Source organism: Macaca mulatta, chromosome 13, assembly GCF_049350105.2.
Source record: "Macaca mulatta isolate MMU2019108-1 chromosome 13, T2T-MMU8v2.0, whole genome shotgun sequence".
Taxonomy (NCBI): Eukaryota; Metazoa; Chordata; class Mammalia; order Primates; family Cercopithecidae; genus Macaca; species Macaca mulatta.
Genome location: NC_133418.1, coordinates 94,575,296 through 94,586,217, shown reverse-complemented (window position 1 = coordinate 94,586,217; position 10,922 = coordinate 94,575,296).

Sequence of the window (10,922 nt, the reverse complement as noted above, 5' to 3'; positions counted from 1 at the left end):
TGAGCTTTGGAATCCAAAAGATCTGGCCACTTACTAAACATATGGCCTTAAGTAAATCACTTAACCGCTCTCTGCTTCCATTTTCTTATCTGTAAAATGAAACTATTTCTACCTGTTGTACCCATCTCACAGGGCGGTCTGAACTGCAAATATATCATCACATAAACAACTAGCTAGTGGCTGCTTAGCACATGGGAGACACTCGGGAAATACTGGGTGTCTCCTTATCTTCCTTCCTTCCTTCTTTGGGCCTCCATTTCCTCTTCCTTGAAATGACAGGAAGCCACTCTGCCCCCACCCCAGTGCCATTTTGCTTAGGAGACCAGTGGATGACTGAAACATTCCAAATGCCTCAGATGCAAACAGCACAAAGGAAGACAGACTGTGGACTAAGTTGGTATCAAATGTACACGTGATTCTCCCAAGACAAGGTGCCTTTAGGCTCCGTGCAGGAGGGAAGCTTCAGTGGAGATCCAGGGATAGATGGGAAGCTAACAGGGAGAGGAGAGAAGGGAGAGAAGAGACGGCCAAGTTGTTTTTCATTTGCAGAGCTCACAGCTCGGCCAAATAACATCTTTAAATACTATCGACGTGACAAAGCCAAAGTTCTTGGCTTAGGCTACAATTGTTTCTGTTCTTTTTTTAAATCCAGATTTGAAGAATGTACCTTCTTTAGAACTATGTCTCCCAGCCCAGTCCTTTCTGCCCATGATGGTCCGGCTCAGAGCTGAACCAGGTTTGCCAAGGTCAAGGAGCAATTTCCCTGGCTCCAGCAATGCACACTCAGGGAAAAGAAATTGGGTGCTACAGAAAGCCAGGCATGGATGATTTCTCCTTGTGGAAAGTAAGCCTCCTCAATGTCGCTTTCTGGCTCTCTCTTAAACTCCTGTTACGCTTCTCACTCTTGCATATGTATATTTGCATGTGTGCACGTGTGTGTGTGTGTGTTTACTTGTGCAGCGTGTGCCTGGCTGCTGTGTGTCTGCTGTAGGTCTCGCTTAATAGGGCAGCATTTCCACATCCGTCTGTAGCTAGGACTGCAAGAATAAAGTGCAATGGAGAAAGTAGGTAATTATTCCTGTTCTTCGGGTTTTAAACTACTTCCACTTAAAATAAGATAATTGAGGTTGGAGTGGGTGGTCCATTCTGCTCGAATTACCAGTATAATTACTTCACTTTTCCCATTCACTTGTGTGCATAAGACATGGCATCCATATCATCCAGGTCAAAGAACACATACATTAAGTAAGCCACATAAATAGAGATAGAGGTCACCAGCCCAGTCTCTCCACAGGTGGCACATTGAGTCATGTAACCAACAAGTACTTTTTTCAAGCAGCAAATGTTTACGGTGCCAGACACTGTGCTAGATGTTGGGAACACAATGATGACTAAAGCGAATGTAGCCCTTGCCCAGATGGAGCATATATTTTGGTAAGGGAAAAAGACAAAAATAAGTTAATGAACAAATGCAATGATTAGAAATTATAATGCAGATCAGAATGAGTCACAATTTTTCAACGCTTATTGTACGTAATTTTTGGTAATAGCCCACAAAAACAATTTACACCTGTGAGTGAAGTTTGATCATCTACAATTGTCCCATTTCCCAGCTACCTGGTTCCTTGTCTAATTGCTGCCACAAGCCCTTTCTCAGGTCAAGGGCTGTCCTCAAGACTTTATTAAATAAACAGGTGTAGGGCGGGAGCAGCAGCTCACACCTGTAATCCCAGCACTTTGGGAGGTCAAGGCGAGTGGGTCACTTGAGGTCAGGAGTTCAAGACCAGCCTAGCCAACATGGTGAAATGTCATCTCTACTAAAAATACAAAAAAAAAAAAAAGAATAAATATTAGCCAGGCATGGTGGCACATGCCTATAGTCCCAGCTACTCAGGAGGCTGAGGCAGGAGGATCATTTGAATGCAGGAGGCGGAGGTTGCAGTGAGCTAAGATCGGGTGTGCAGGGGAAATCATTGACTCCAGCAGGAGAAGCTGTGAGCCTATGGCATCTAATAGCTGAGTGACCCCGAGCAAGTCATTTTTCTCATCTGTAAAATTAGCATCCTACCTACCCTACCAAACCACAGGGTCCTCGTGGGAACCAAGGAAAACCAAAGCAGAAATTCTCTGCAAAACGTAACACTCCAAATGAAGGAGGTGCTGTTGATAAAGTTTTTCAGGAAAGAAGTTTAGCAAGTCTGAGAGGGAAGGGGACATCCTCCCCAAATGAATGGGAGAGGAGAAGGGGGAAGAGAGGAGAGGAGAGGAAATGGGGAGGAGAGAGGAAGGGAAAAGAGGGGAGGGGCAGGAAAGGGAGGGAAGTGGGAGGAGAGGAGAGTAGTGGTCGAGGGAAGAGAAGAGGGGAGGAGAGGGCAGGGGAGAGGAAGAGAGGAGAAGGAAAAGCTGGAATGGTAAATTTTTCCTCACTTGGCAGCTAAGATGAGAGAATGAAAGGGTGCAGGAAGAGGGATCCTGTTGGAGAAGCTACATGGTGCTCTATAATAAGTGCCATTCACTGCCCCAGAGGTTGTACAGGTGGAAAATACCAGCGACTTCCAAAGAGGTTTAGATAATTCCCACTAGAACAGGCCAGCTAGGTGGAGACGGCTGGCCCAGGGGATCCTACCTGGCCTTTCTGTGGCACTGGAGGTTGTCACACTTGGCAAAGACGGCTTTTTGAAGAGGCAAAAGAAGGAAAGAGTTGGCAACTAGGCAGGTATTTTGACCACCAGGACTTTTCAAACTGGACACATCTTTGAATGACTTTTCTTTTCATTTAAATAATTACAGTAATGGCAATGGCCACTATAATTTAAGCGCTTGCTGCAAGCCAAAGATTGTGGTTAGGATTTCACTGCCTTTGTCATGTTTAACCCCCACAGCAGCCCTATGAGATAGCATCAATGTCCGTACAGGTAACAAAACCGAGGTACTGAGAAGTTAAGGAACTCCCACAGCCCATCTGTGGGGAGCTGGGGTTTTATATGTCCACCTCCAAAGCTCATCTTTCTACCACAGTGTTAAAGCCAGACCAGTAGAAGGAAGGCAACAGTCTCCCCTTTGTTCTCAATCCCAGATTGGGCTGGCCTGGGAAATGCTACAGGTGATTCTTTTTAAAGGAAGGAGCCAGAACCACACAACTTCTGAGAGTCAAAGGGATTGATCCAGCTTGTACTTGCGTCCTCGCCCAAATTTCATGGTGAATTGTGATCCCCAGTATCGGAGGTGGGGCCTGGTGGAAGGTGGTTGGATCATGGGGCGGGGTTTCTCATGAATGGTTTAGCAGCATCCCCTTGCTGCTGTCCTCACACCAGAGTGAGTGAGTCCTCTAGAGATGGGGCTGTTTAAAAGTGTATAGTGCCTCCCTCTCTCTTGCTCTTGCTCTGGACATGTGATGTGCTGACTCCCCCTTTGCCTGCCACCATGATTGTAAGCTTCTGGAAGCCAAGCCGAGGCCAGCACCTTGCTTCCTATAAAGCTTGCAGAACCATGAACTGATTAAACCTCTTTTCTTTATAAATTACCCAGTCTCAGGTATTCTTCCATAGCAATGTGAAAACAGCCTAACACAGGGACTATTGACCAACCCTCTTTCTTTGGATGAAAAACACAAAGGCTCTATAAAGGCTCAAAGCCACATAACTGAGTAGTGATGGCATCAAAGAAAATAAAAAAGGAAGAATAGATTGATTAATGTTTTTTCAAACTGTGGGTGCTACTCAGCAGTGGGTCATTGAATTCACTTAGTGGATCATAATGAGTTTACCAAAAAAAAGAAATAGAATAGAATAGAAAAGAGAGTGCATTGCACACTGTTCCAGCCAGTCATGGTTGATGGCACTTCTCAGTGTGTGTGTATGCTTCTATGTGTGGACAAAGTAGAAACGGAAAATGACCGTGGGCCATAGTCAAAAACCTCTGAACACCACTAGACTGAGGAGTAAGCATAGCGGAGGAAGAGGCCGTGGGATGGACAGGAAGTTTGAGCAAAATCCAAGATTTGCTCCTGCGCTGCTAGCAAAACAGCTCTGAAATAACCGCAGGGCCTATTTTTAGTGCTGCTGAAATTACCTTTCCTTTGATCTCCGGTATTGACCAGAACGGCTCCTCAACAGCACACGCTGCTCCTGGGGGCTGACAGAGGCCCAGGAAAGCCGTCACTCAGGAAGGAGGCCAGGGCGGGCTTTTCTACAAACCCCACGGCTGTTTCCCTTTACTGACTTCCTTTGTCTGCCCGGGGATTAGAGCAGGAGCCTCTGAAACAGGGAACAGCATCCTTCACAACAGGATGTAGCGGGGACCACACACTGCTCTGAGTCAGGCCGCCAGTGCTGAGCAAGGGCTGGTGGCCTCTGAGCCCCTCTTAGTCACTGCGGGACACCTTAACCCTGCCAGGAGTAGGAGGAGACATAGCTGAGGGCCCAAACGGAGGAAGACCCTGGGAACAGACCCTTTACAGCCTCAGGATCCCAGTTCCTGCACCCGGGGCCCACCCAGCACACGAATCTTGACTGGGAAATAGAGCGTGTCTCGAGGATTCTGCTCATGTAAGAAGGCATGCTTGGGCCCGTGTGCATATGTGCATGTGTGCATGCATGCACATGTGTATGTGCGCATATGTGTGTGTGAGAGAGAGAGAGAGTGTGTGGTGAGAGTAAGTAGGTGCAGAAGAAACTAGAACCATCAACAAACATATGAGAAAACACCAGGAACCTTGTGCCTGGACCACAGTAGGGGTTGGTAGGGTCCCTGTGAGCAGAAGCGCAAACCTCCGTCTTTAATATGTCTGGGAATCAGTGTGCATGTGGGTATATGGGTTGGGGAGTAGAATGATGATAAAACTGTTCATAATGACCCGAGAAAACTTTCATCCCTGATGACAGATTATAACTAAAGAATCTACCAAATGAGAATAGAGAAACTAACATTTTGGCTGAGTAATGGTATACTCGCATTCAGGGACTATTCATCATTTAGGTCTAATTTCTATATAGCTCCATGATTGTGCTTGTCATTGAACCCTGTGTGAGATTAACTTTACTGTGGATGTTGTTGCTGTTGTTGTTTTGAGGCAGGCTTCAGTGGCACAATCACGGCTCACTGCAGCCTCCACCTCCTGGGCTCAAGCGATCCTCCTGCCTCAGCCTTCCAAAGTGCTGGGATTACAGGCATGAGTCACTGAGACTGGCCCACTGTAGGTTTTATTTGTTGCTTTAAGAGCTCATAGATCAGCCTTCAGTGTCATTCCTAATATAGGGCTGCTGTGCTCCTAACTTAAAACACCCCTAAGGGAATGTGGGAGATCCTCAGAACCAGTTCCAGTTACTGTCCAGAAAACAGCCTTCTCAAGAAAGAAGTGGCTGCTCAGAGATGTGGTCAGCAGAGGGGAAGGCAAGTGCCCGGTCAGCAGAGGGGAAGGCAAGTGCCCGGGTGTCCTGGCTCTCAACCCCTAAGTTGCAAGGGAATGGGTGAGGCTGTTTCTATTCCCTCTCTGCACCCCAGATTCTGGTGGAAAGAACTAAGAGAGAGATTCCTGGGAGAAAGACTCACAGAGGCTCTGAAGCATGACCAAGGGCTACTCTGCAGCTGAAGACACACAAAGTCTTGAAAGGCCACGGTGTCCAGTGAGTGAGACACACTTGGGTTCTAATCCTAGGTCCTCCCCTTAAAGACTGTGTAGCCTTAGCAAGTCACTTAACCTTTCTGAACTTTATTTATATCATCTCTTTTTAAAAAGATAATAATACTTGCCTACTAGATTGTGAGGATTAAATGAGAACAGTAAGCAAAACTCTTGGCACAGGGCTGACAGAGTAAACTCCACACTGGTGTTTGCCCGCTTTGTAAAGTTGCTCATTAATTTGGTGTTGCCTTTAGGGCAGGGAGGCTTGACCTCTTGTTCTCTTGAGTTCTGATGTTTGGGGTGGTCTCCTGGCAGCCAGTGGTCCCAGCTTAGTGAGGTCTGAGACTTTCCTTCCTTTCCGCACGGCCTGTGGGGAGCTCTTAGTCCCCAGCAGACAGAGACTTTCTGCCATGGCTCCAAAGCAATTGTGGCTTGGAAAGAATCTTTGGCATGTGTCATGTCGTCCCCCACAAGCCATGATCCATAGTGTGTTGGAGAAGTGCTTTGTTCCGGGGCCAAGAGGTCACACTGTAGGAGGGTCACCCATAAGACTACATGCTGGGCAGCTCCCCAGTGATGTCCCTCACTCCGCTGCTCCCTGTATTCGGCGCCATCTGCTCTGGATCACAGGTCCAGCCCGGGAGACTGGACAGCTGCCTTCCTGCTGGAGGCCTGGGCTTATGCCTGAGCTCAGAGAGGGCTGTCAGTGATTGATGGCTATGGGGCAAGACCAAGTCCTTCGTCCATGGAGAGATTTGTGCACTTGGGGGTCCAGGAGGGACCGGAGCTGGTGTGGGAAAAGAGCTGGTGGTGAGAACACCTGAGGAACCAGATTCTCTCAGCTCCGTCATTCAGTTGTGTTGGGACCCTGAGCAAGTCACGTTCCTTCTCAGGCCCTGGTTTCTTCATTGTTAAAATGAAGAAGTTGGATCAAACAATCATTAAAGTCCCTTTTAGCTTTATTATTTTTAGGCTACAAATTCCTGGCTTTCTTTTTTTTTTTTTTTCTCTGAGATGGAGTCTCGCTCTGTCGTCCAGACTGGAGTGCAGTGGTGCGATCTTAGCTCACTGCAACCTCCGCCTCCCGGGTTCAAGCAATTCTCCTGCCTCAGCCTCTCGAGTAGCTGGAATTACAGGCGTATGCCACCACACCCTGCTAATTTTTGTATTTTTAGTAGACACAGGGTTTCACCATGTTGCCCAGGCTGGTCTCAAACTCCTGACCTCGTGATCCACCCACCTTGGCCTCCCAAAGTGGTGGGACTACAGGTGTGAGCCACCGTGCCTGGCCAGTTCCTGGCTTTCTTACAAGGCTCACAGTTCTGTAAATAGGAGCACAGTTCAGCATGTTTCAGTTGATGGGATGGGGTACAGGCTGAAAGAGGGTCCTCTTGGCCACCATGGTATGGCAGCAGAAGTGGAGTGTGGCATGTGTAGGCAGAGAACCCCCAAACCCCTGATCAATGCAAGGGTTTGATTTCCCTAGTCAGGAGGCTCCTCTATGTTCAAGGCCATTTTCTTTATTTTTCTGTAATTGGTCTTATTTTTCATTTCAAGCTCTTATTTTGGCTGATGCAGAAAAACTAGTGTAGTTACTTCCAAGTAAAACAGTCCCTTAAGTCATGTTCTCAATCATTTCAGTATTCTAATTCTATTAAATTTAAGATTTTCATTCTTACTCCCTGGAGTTGATGCCAAGGGTGGGATCTGGAGCATCCATGGAAAAGGGAGGCTACGTCTCTGCTCAATCTGCCCCGAGTTCTTTTTTTGAGATGTAGCATGTTCCTGTCTGGTCCTTAAACACGTTCCCTTTCCAAGCCATTACAGGGGCTGCCTTTGTTCAATCCCTGGCAGATGATCCCTGCGGCAGCATGCTCTCTGCTCCCTGCCCCCATTCCTGCTGAAAGCCCCTTTGCAGGCTGGCAGCTTCCTGGAGGTGTCTCTCCATGCTCACCTCCAGCCCCTGGAAGAGCCACGTACACCTGGATGCTCGGGGTGAGAAGGAGGGGTAGGAGGAGGGTGGGGGCCAGGCGTTCTCTGCCTAGGCATGCCACATTCTACTTCCGCTCTGTAGCTGCCACACCGTGGTGGCCAGAGGACCCTCCGAGGCTCAGCACCACTCAGGGCTTTCCCAGGGAAGTGAGACATGGTCCTCACCTGCCTGAACCCCATCCTTATAGGTGTATTCTGTCATCTCCTCCATGCCAGGACCCAAAAGGAAACAGGGCTCAGGCCTCCCAAGATGCATCTCATTCCCTAAACTCTCTTCCTCTCCTCCAGCTTAGAGGCTATTGGTCTGGGGTGGGGCAGGGGACAGGGAGAACTATTAAGTAAAGATTTTATATATCACATCTTTTCAAAATAATTTCAAGTTTTATTTTAGATTCAGGCTCCATGTGTAGGTTTGTTACATGGGTTTATTGTGTGATGCTGAGGTTAGGGGTACAAATGATCTGTCACCCAGCTAGTGAGCACAGTACCCAGTAGGTAGTTTTTCCATCACTCCTGTTTCACACCTGGATTGAGGCCTTGGGCCTCAAAAGTCAAGTATTTGGTGTCTTTGTTATGTGGTTCCTTTGAGACTACTACCCTTTTTTGCCTGACTGGGGAAAAAAAAATCACACATCTGTTAACACTTCCAGTATCAAAGACCCTGGAAAGTGCTGGTCAAGGGGTCAGAGCTAGTCCTAGGTTCTGAAATGCCTTTGACAATAATATGGAATTGATAGTGTCCAAACAAACAAACAAACAAACAAACCTCACAAAATCAAATAATCCAAAGGCTCTATAGTAAGTACAAAACACAAATCCCTCACCTGGACTTGAAGGTCTTATTCTTCATGGCCCATCCCAACTTTCTTTAGAAACTTCTGTTTCTGGGCCGGGCGTGGTGGCTCATGTCTGCAGTCCCAGAATTTTGGGAGACTGAGGTGAGCGGATCACGAGGTCAGGAGATCGAGATCATCCTGGTTAACACGGTGAAACCCTAGTTCTACTAAAAATGCAAAAAATTAGCTGGGTGTGGTGGCAGGCGCCTGTAGTCCCAGCTACGCGGGAGGCTGAGGCAGGAGAATGGCGTGAACCCGGGAGGCGGAGCTTGCAGTTAGCCAAGATCACGCCACTGCACTCCAGCCTGGGTGAAAGTGTGAGACTCTGTCTCAAAAAAAAAAAAAAAAAAAAAAAGAAACTTCTCAGTTTCTGATAGTTGGAGAACAGAGGGCAACAGGGTGAAGGAAAATGAGGCTAGGAAGGTTATTAATAGAGTACCAGCAACAGGTGGGAGGGTACATCTGGTTTGATGCAGTCAACCGGTTGGTACTCACTTCTTCAATCCTTTCCTGTGTCGAATCCTGAGAGGAGGGTTGGATTTTTTTCAGTCTTTCTATAGCATCTGATATGGTTTTCCTGTGTCCGCACCCAAATCTCATCTGGGATTGTAGCTCCCATAATGCCCACATGTTGTGGGAGGGAACTGGTGGGACATCATTGAATCATGGGGGCGGTTTTCCCCATATTGTTCCCTGGTAGTGAATCAGTCTCATGAGATCTGATGGTTTTATAAGGGGAAACCCTTTGTACTTTCCTTTGGTGCTCATTCTCTCTTCCCTGCCACCATGTAAGATGTGCCTTTTGCCTTCCACTATGATTGGCAGGCCTCCCCAGCCACATGGAACTGTGAATCCATTAAACTCCCTTTTCTTTATAAATTATCCAGTCTTGGGTATGTCTTTATCAGCAGTGTTAAAACAGATGAATACAGTATCTAGCTTGGGGCTTTGAATAAAGTAAGCCCTCAATTAATTCTTGTGTAGTAGTTGACCAAAGATAGGAGTTAATAAAGGGTTAGGAACCTCATTCTACATAGAGACCCTTTGAAAATTAAAGCATGCACTTCCAACCACGTGATCTGTAAGTTTATGGCTCTGCAGTTGCTATTTTATAACTAAAACAAAATACTCATTAAAAACTAATAGGAATGTGTAAAATCAGCACTGGCAAACCTCAATTGGCAGGCAGGAAAATCTGGCTCCTTGAAGCCTGCCTGGGTCCATGGTCCAAACATGCTTTGGGTGGAGATCCAGAGGTGAAAAGTCATTTGCTTCTGGGAATAACAAACTGAATGAAACCCAAAGTAGCAGGTTTGAGCTCTCAAGGGTAAAATGACATTGCATGCCTCAAATGGCTGTGGGTTGCCAGCTTAAATTATTGCACAAACACATTCACGCAATGGGAGTTGAGAAAGGCAGCCAGCCCTCGCTGGAGTAATTTGGGGAAAGGTGCAGGATGTGAGCCTTGAGCTTGGTTGGGCCACAGCCACGTCAGGGGAAACCAGGGCTTCCCAGAACCCATCCTGTCTGCGCTTCAGATGCCCAATGGCCTCCTGACTCTGCTTCCTTCCAGCCGCTCTCTCTCCCACCTCCCCCTGCCTGGTCCTACCACTTAGCTGGCTGCACCTTCTCAGCACACTTTCTGTCACCTCCTTACGCACACATGGGCCATCTCTAAAACCGAACACTCTCTTCCATACTAAACAGCTTTGTCAATTCATTTCTCAGCAATTATTATTATTAATTTTTTTTGATGGAGTCTCACTCTGTCGCCCAGGCTAGATTGGAGTGGTAAGATCTCAGCTCACTGCAACCTCCACCTCTTGGGATCAAGCGATTCTTTTGCCTTAGCTGTAGCTGGGGTTACAGGCGTCCACTACCTCACCCAGCTAATTTTTGTATTTTTAGTAGAGACAGAGTTTCACCGTATCGGCCAGGATGGTCTCAATCTCTTGACTTCATGATCCGCCTGCTTCGGCCTCCCAAAGTGCTGGGATTACAGGTATGAGCCACCTCACCCGGCTTCTCAGCAATTTAGAAGTGCTAACTGAAAATCTTGTTTTCTGATTAAACACCATCCTTAGATATTTTCTCCTTTTACCCCACATCTTCTCTCCAGATCCTTCTCCTGGTCCCATCCCATCCATCCTTCCATTGTTTTATTTAGGAGTTGAATGAGTTTTCTAGAAACATGCCATAGAAAGAAATTCCTCGCCGGGCGCGGGGGCTCACGCCTGTAATCCCAGCACTTTGGGAGGCCGAGGCGGGCGGATCACAAGGTCAGGAGATCGAGACCACGGTGAAACCCCGTCTCTACTAAAAATACAAAAAATTAGCCGGGCGCGGTTGTGGGCGCCTGTAGTCCCAGCTACTCGGGAGGCTGAGGCAGGAGAATGGTGTGAACCCGGGAGGCGGAGCTTGCAGTGAGCCGAGATCGCGCCACTGCACTCCAGCCTGGGCGACAGAGCGAG